Consider the following 8,656-nt stretch of genomic DNA (forward strand, 5'->3'; position numbering starts at 1 on the left):
TGACTATGTTCACAGTCCTGGTACCCAGCAGTGTCTAGCACACAGCAGATGCTCAATAAATGTTAGGTGAATAATTATGTAAAATGTGTATCATAGTCCCTGGCACAAAATAAGTAAATATGATGATAGTGATAATGGTCACACTTAGGAGCTTTAGGAATCTTTTTAATGGTTTCCCAATGCACATAGAGTAACTTGCAAATTCCTACAAGGCCCTACCTAATTTGACTCATTTCTACCTTTCCAACCTCATCTTGAATTAACCTTCTTTTCTTTTCTGCTACCTCTCGCCACACTGCTCTTCTTCACTGTCTTAAGTAAACTAAACCATTTCCTGCCTCAGGACCTTTGCACCTACTTCTTTCAGTGAGTTCTTTGTGTGTGTGTGTGTGTGTGTGTATTTTAAAGATTTAATTTTACTTATTTTTGGCCGCATTGGGTCTTCATTGCTGCGCACAGGCTTTCTCTAGTTGTGGCGACCAGGGGCTACTCTTCATTGCGGTGCATGGGCTTCTCATCATGGTGGCTTCTCTTGTTGCAGAACATGGGCTCTAGGCGTGCGGGCTTCAGTAGTTGTGGTGCAGGGGCTCAGTAGTTGTGGCGTGCGGGCTCAGTAGTTGTGGCACATGGGTTTAGTTGCTCCATGGCATGTGGGATCTTCCCAGACCAGGGATCGAACCCATGTCCCCTGCATTGGCAGGTGGATTCTTATCTACTGTACCACCAGGGAAGTCCTTCAATGTGTTCTTGTCTTTTCCAATTCTGCATCCAGTTCTTTTCAACTCCTGGCACTTCTGATCAAGAACTATGCCAGGTCCATCACCTGATGCTTTGCTGCTAAATCACAGAAGCAAAAGCCAAAAAGGACCACAAACCTCCAATGGATTTCTCCACCAGCCTACTTCATGGTCTACACCAGCAGATGGCCATGCTTAGCTTCCTGAAAACTCAACTGTTTTACTCATGCCAGGGATGGTTAATGACTTTTTTCTGATTTTTTTAGACCTTTTCTTACTCAGCTTCTTCCACAACTATACAAGGTATAATTTCTATAATAAATTCTTTATTTTATAATATCGTAGTTGTTCTGCTTCCCTGATTAAACATTAATTGCTGAAGTCATTGGTAATGGGATCTTTAAGTTTCCAGGGCAACAAAAATTTAAAGATGAGTATCTGATCTTATTCGATTTAAAGGCATCTGTATTACTGTGGCCAGTGGTAAAAGGGATGCTGGTAATCCACTGACAAACAATTTTTTCAATGTTCATTTTTGACACCTGTATTCAAGTGCCTATAGGAGACAAGGATTGGGAAGACCAAGTTTCTGCTAGAGAACATTTTAGTGAAAATAAGGTGCATAATGGGGTAGATTGTTTGCTTTTCAATGCACTAGAAAACTTAGAAAAAGAAAATGATGTGGTTGGAATTTTAAATTCCCAGATAAGTAAATTGGGTGAGGTTGGAAAAAAATAATGTCGAATCAAGGTGAATTTGTTGATAAGCATGCACTGTGTATAAATTCTGGGTTCATGGTGACACCTTGAGCAGCAAGGAAAGAGTCCAACAATTTTGTTGACTGGTTGACTGAAATCTAGACCCAAATTTAACTTATATTAAATAAAATTGTAATGCTAGAGCTTTCTTGGTGTACTGCAGAGAAAGGTGTCCAAAGGCTTAGGGAGATTGGAATGCTCGAGTGGAATTATTTTATGTAAGATCTTCTCACACACCCCTTAGACTTGCGAAGGTCCAGAGGACATTCCTTTTACCAAGGCTGTCCAAGGCTGAAAGAAATACATTCATAAGGAGAACTCTGGCATCCTTGAAGAGCTCTGTGGTGGATATCTCCTATAGGCCAGGAATGATAGGGAAATTCTTGCCATGAAACAGAACTCCTGGAATTCACTGGGAATTCCTGGGTGGCCACAGATAAGTGGCAGCGAAAAATCACCAAAGATGTGGATTTGATGATCGTAATGGGCAGCCAAGCCAAGGTAGTAATTAGGTTGAGTTAACCAAAGTGATCTTTGGCATTGGCTCGATGATAATGATATCTCTAGAACTGAAATCAATTGGCAGCCTACTAAAGTCTTACTTAGCAGAGTGGGAAAGCTCTAGGTCTCATGAACAGAAGTCTGATTTGAGTCACTGCAACAGAGAGCTATGATCAATCCTTCAACCAATTCCCAGACTGGAACCAGTTAACAGGTTCAGAGTACCTTGAACAAAGGGGGAGAACAGATGCCCTTGAGGAAGAACCCCACTATATAGCAAAAAATTGATAGGGTACTCTCCCTCCTAGCCTTCCCCAAAGGGAACTAAGGACAATTACCAGCATGAATATTCACTGGGAAAGGATAAATAATCAGATTGTTCAGGGATTACTAGACACTGTCTCTGAAATGACATTAATTCCTGGAAACCCAAACACCATGATGGACCACCACTCAGAATAGGCACTTAGGGTGGTCCAATAATTGATGGAGTGTTGGCTTGGGGTCAGACTGTCCCCAAATGCACTGAACTCAGCATGTCCTCAAATGTTCCCTGTGAAGTTTTCTCCAAATTTCAGAGTATATAGTTGGAATGGATGTACTCAGCAACTTTTGGAATCCTCATATTGGCTATTAAGGCAGAAAGGCCACATAGAAGCTCTACAATGGGCTCTGCATACAGATAATAATGCTTGGATTGCAGAGATTAGTGACGCCACCAAGTGCCTGAAAGATGCAGAGATGGTCATTCCTAGCATATCCCCATTCAACTTGTTGATTTGTGCAGAAGACAGGTGAATCTTGAAAAATGACAGTGGATTATAATAATTTTTTTTTTCTTTTTCAAAAAATATGGAACGCTTCACGAATTTGCGTGTCATCCTTGCGCAGGGGCCATGCTAATCTTCTCTGTATCGTTCCAATTTTAGTATATGTGCTGCCGAAGCGAGCACATATAATAAATTTAATTAGCTGGTGACTCCAATTCTAGCTGCTGTTCCAGAAATGATCTTTGTTGCTGGAATAAGTGTACACATCCCTTGGCACCTGTATGTACAGATATCAACCTGGCAAATGCTATTCATGGATGTCAGTCAGCCTCTTTCTCCAGCCATTCCTGTCCTTGCCCAATGGGCTCATGAACAAAGTGACCGCAGCAGCAAGATGAATGCTATACATGGACTTAGCAATATGAACGTCCACTCACTAAGGCTAATTTGGCTATGACCACTGATAAATACCCAACTAGTCAAGAGCGGAAACCAACATTGAGGCTTGATATAGCATCATGCCTCAGGGGAATCATCTAGCCACATGGTGACAGGTAGATTTCACTAGATTACTTCTGTGGTAGAAGGGATAGTACTTTGTTATCAATGTACTACACACTAACTCTGGATTGACTTTCCTGCAGAGTGCTTCAGACAAAACACCATCCATGTATTTACAGAATGTGTTATTCATAACCATGGCCCTTCACACAACACTATCTCTTACCAAAAAATTCACTTCATAGTGAATGAAGTACAGCAATGGGCTCATGCCCTACCACGTTCCCCATTACTCTGAAGCAGCTGACTTGATACAACAGTAGAGTGGCCTTTTGATAGCTCAGTTACAGCACCAGCTGGTGGCACACTGAAACGTTATGGAAATGTCTTTCTTTGAAGATGTGGTATATGCTCTCAATCACTGACAAATGTTGCTATTTCTCCCATAGCCAGGATTCTTGGTTGTGGGAACTAAGAGATGGAAATGAGAATAGCTCCTCTCACTTATTTCTAATGAATTTTTCTAGCAAAATTTTTGCTCTATCCCCACAACTTTAGGCTCTCTTGGTCTAGAGAGTTTTGTTACCAAGGGAGAAATACTTTCACCAGGGAACAGAACAATGGTTTCATTAAATTAGAAGTTGAAAATGCCACTTTTCCACCTTGGGCTCCTCATATCAGTGGGGGAAAAAAGCAAAAAGTAGGATTATGCTATACTAGCTGGAGTGACTGCTCATGACTCTCAAGGGAAACTGGGCTACTGCTGCACAAGGTGGGTATGTTTGGATCCCTTGTGGTGCCTCTTAGTACTTCCATCCTATAATAAAAGTTAAAGAAAAAAATACAACACCCTAATAAGACAAGACTGCTTATAGCCCAGACCCCCCATTACCCTACCAAATAAAGTCTGTTAATAGTAGTTAACCTTATATATCAGTTTATCAACTTAAATTACAAGATATCAACAGGTGAGTCAGAAGAAGAATGGACATCATTTAATATGGGCAAAGTGATTTTGTACTTTCTTTTGAAAGAAGTTTTAACATGTTTTTGGTTGTATCAGTGATGGTTGCATCATGTTAGATTAAAGCATGATTTTCTTATTATCTTTACTTAAGAATTAAATATGGATAAAAGAGGCATATATACATGCTAAATTGACAAAGAGTAGACCATGGTGTGCTCATGCTGTCAATTTAGCTAAACTGAAAGTATATTTCTATATGTTTCAGATTAGGATTGGCTACTAGAGACATTTTACGTGAAATTTGGGAGGCAGAAGTGAAGCAGCTATTATACTCTGCACGTTGTTGGTTAAAGGTGATAAAGAACAGATGCAGGGGTGCCAGGGGGGTTCCAGTTTGTCCTTATCTTGCTCCACTCTTGAGTCTCTGTTTTCTTCCCAATGCCTATTCTATTCCTAGGTACAGATTTAGGAATAGGGTAAGCTCCTTGAGTGCAAGATCTAGGTGTTATTCACTGTCTAATCACAGGGCCAAGCAGTCAATGAATGCTTGCTGATTTTCTTTTAAAAAATTATCTTTATGCGAAGGAGACCAAGACTATGAGAATGATACACACATAATCAGGTAGGATGGGACAAAAAGTGACCAGGTCAAGACCTGTGCCCCTGGGAGGGGACTCGGAAGAAAAGGGAACTCACACGGGCAGAGTCTTCCCTGGGGAGTGAGCAGATAGAGTCACAGATGGGGCATCCCAGTCCTGAGGTCCTACTTGTAGGAGATAAGCTCCCTTGGCTCGTTGGAGAACTGCTGGGACAAATAGGAAGGCTGAAGAAGCATGGGCTCCACTTGTGAGGAGTGTATGGATGCTGGCTTGCCCCCAGGCAGGGTAGAGAGAGGTTTGCCCTAGTGGCTGCCAGGTTTCCCATGACCACCTCACTATGTTCCCCAGTCTGAGCCCCAGCCCTGCTTACTCCATGCTATAGCAAGGCACTGTATTATGGTGGCTAGGACCTGGGAAAAGACTCAACTTTGGGATGCAGAGGCGACCTGGTCCTGGGGCGGGGCCCAGGTGGGGCAGTGGTGGGCATTGTTAGCACTTACTCAAGCAGCAGAAGCAGCCCAGACTTCTGATGGCAGCTTGGCTGCCTGGTTTCCCATGACCGCCTTTCTGTGTGTCCCAGCCCAAGCCAAGCAAACACCCTGGCCCCACTCAGTCCACACCACATTTGCAGCACTAGATATGGGGCAACCATGACCAGAGAAAAGATGCCACTTTGGGTTGCATCTGATCAGAGCCACAGATGCCTTCATAGGCAGAGCATTGGACCTCCGTAGGCTCACAAGCCTCACTTGCTTCAGCACTCCCCTCCTTTGGAGCAAAGGCCTCAGTGCAGGTAGAAGGAAAAACAAACACTTAAAGGGAGCAGAGTCAGCTCAAACCTGACCCTCAGGGTTTCTGCTTTAGCAACTTGGGAAGCAGACCCCGCCCCTGACAGGGTGGTGACTGTCACTGAGCAGAGAGGAAGTCCCAACTTACACCCTGTGCAGGCTCTAGCTCCTCAGTCTCCAGCCCCACCCCCTACCAAGGTGGTAGCTGCCAGCACTCACTGAGGAAAGACATGACTGGTGTTTACATCAAATCCGGCCCTCCTACAAAAAGCACTGGGCATGCACAGTCTACATGGAGACACTCCCACAAAAGAACACCCGCTTTAAGACCACAATAGGTAACTAGAGGCAGAGAAAGTTAAGTTACTTGAAAAGGCAAAGGAACTACTCTCAACTGAAAGAGCAAGAGAAAATCCCTAAAAAATAAATAATGAAACAGAAATAAACAATTTACCAGATAAAGAATTCAAAACATTGGTAATAAAAGTGCTGACTGAATCAGGGAAGAGAATCGATCTAAACACAGATCATTATAACAAGAAACTAGAAAATATAAAAGACCCAGTCAAAAATAAATAATTCAGTATCTGAAATAAAAAACACTCTAGAAGCAATAGCAGACTAAGTGACACATAAGAATGCATAAGTGAGCTGGAAGATAGAATAATGGAAATCACCCAATCAGAACAGCAGAAATAAAGACAAAAAAAAAAAAAGAAGAAGAAACAAAAGCAATATACAAGATCTCTGGAAAAATATTAAACATGCCAACATTCACATTATAAGGGTTCCAGGAAGAGAAGAGAGAGAGAGAAGGGCACTAAAATTATACTTGAAGAAATTATGGTTGAAAACTTCCCAAGCCTGAAGAAGGAAACAGTTATCCAGGTACAGGAAGCACAGAGGGTCCCAAAGAAGATGAACCCAAACAGACCCACACCAAGACATATCGTAATTAAAATGGCAAAAGCTAAAGATAAAGAGAGGATTCTAAAGGCAGTAAAACATAAACAAAGAGTCATATACAAGAGAGTCCCCATAAGGCTATCAGCTGATTTCTCTGCAGAAACTTAGCAAGCCAGAAGGGAGTGGCATGATATATTCAAAGTGCTGAAAGGGAAAAATCTGTAACCTAGGATACTCTACCCAGCAGGATTATAACTTAGAATAGAAGGAGAAATAAAGAACATCTCAGTCAAGCAAAAACTAAAGGAATTCATCAATACTAAACCTACCCTAAAAGAAATGTTGAAGGGCCCTCTCTAAATGAAAAGGAAGTAAGAATCTATAGGAAAGGGAAAATCCCACTAGGAAAAGCAGATATATAGTAAGGATTGAAGATTGCTTAAATAAGGCAGTATATAGATTAAAAGACAAAAAATTGTAAAAACCAAACAACTATAACTATAATAAACAGTTAAGGGATAAGCATGAAGATATAAAATATGACATCAAAAACACAAAATGTCGGGAGGGGAGAAAAATTGTAGAACTTTTAGAATGTGTTTGAACTTCAATGACTATCAGTTTAAAACAAGTAGATATAATTATGGATCAACATATATGAACCCCATGGTTACCACAGATCAAAAACCTACAACAGATAAAAAAAAAACAAAAAGAAGGGAACTCAAGCGTACTACTAAAGAAAATCATCAAACCACAAAGAAACAAAAAGAAGAAATGAACAGAGAAGAACTACAAAAACAACTGGAAAACAAGTAATAAAATGGCAATAAGCACAAACCTATCAATAATTACTTTAAATGTCAATGAACTAAATGCTCTGATCAAAAGACATAGGGTAGCTGATTGGATACAAAAACAAGACCCTTAAATATGCCACCTACAGGAGACTCACTTCAGGGCTAAAGACACACACAAACTGAAAGCGAAGGGATGGAAAAAGATATTTCATGCAAATGGAAATGACAAGAAAGAGGGGGTAGCAATACTTAATATCAGACAAAGTAGACTTTAAAACAAAGGTTATAACAAAAGACAAAGAAGGTCATTACATAATGATAAAGTGATCGATACAAGAAGAGGATGTTATACTCATTAATATACACATACCCAATACAGGAGTACCTAAATATATAAAGCAAATACTACCAGACCTAAAGGGAGACATTGACAATAATACAATAATAATAGGGAATATTAACACCCTACTGACATTAATGGACAGATCATCCAGACAGAAAATCAATAAGGCAACGGTGGTCTTAAATGACACAATAGACCAGTTGGACTTAATAGATATCTACAGGATATTATATCCATATATCTAGTATGGCCAGCATAGATGGTAAGGACAGTGACACAACGGTTATTATGATGAAAGACTTTTGAAATGGGCAAGAAAAAGATTACTGATTGTCCTTTCAGTAGAATACAGAGTGTTGTCCAGCAGACTGTCTGAGGATTGTCTGATTCTATGGGTGTGTGAATATTTGGTTTTCTTTGGTAGGTCTATAGCAATTCTGTAGAGATGGAAGTTAGCTTGTAGAAGGCTGATGATGATCCAGATGTTTCATGTCCATAATGAAGCAAATGAGTCCAATTCATTAAAAAGCAAATGGATTTGGTCTAGCAGAGAATATAAATATCATTTCAGCACACAGGTTTTAAGAGGGTAGGGCATCTTAATCAATGGTGTTATCAGATTGTCAAATGGAGAAGAGAAAATCAGGCTCTTTTCCTAAAATATGTGAAATGAATGTTAAACAGCCAAAAGCAACAAAGAAAACACCAGAAATATCCAACACAGCTGCTTAAAAATGTACAATATAGCTATGATGTGAAAAAATGTAAGTGACATTAAACCACAATTGAGAGATCAGGAGAAAATATTTTCAACACTCATATTATACACACACAAACATATACATATCTATAATTCATAAAGAGGTCCTTCAAATCAATATGAAAGAAAACTCATCCACAACAGTCAAAGAGTAGAAAAGTTAGCAAAGGATTCAAAAAGGAAAAAATAGAGAAATAAAAATTATGTAACACGACACAATGTCACT

At 40.1% G+C, this 8,656-nt stretch overlaps 1 non-coding gene across 1 annotated transcript; it reads right to left on the reverse strand.

The window, feature by feature from the left end:
• Positions 1-2,842: 2,842 nt before the first annotated feature.
• LOC137765557 (U6 spliceosomal RNA) lies at positions 2,843-2,949 on the reverse strand. Its single transcript, XR_011074204.1, has one exon. It is a non-coding gene; the product is annotated as a U6 spliceosomal RNA (small nuclear RNA).
• Positions 2,950-8,656: the final 5,707 nt, after the last annotated feature.

Source organism: Eschrichtius robustus, chromosome 5, assembly GCF_028021215.1.
Source record: "Eschrichtius robustus isolate mEscRob2 chromosome 5, mEscRob2.pri, whole genome shotgun sequence".
NCBI lineage: Eukaryota > Metazoa > Chordata > Mammalia > Artiodactyla > Eschrichtiidae > Eschrichtius > Eschrichtius robustus.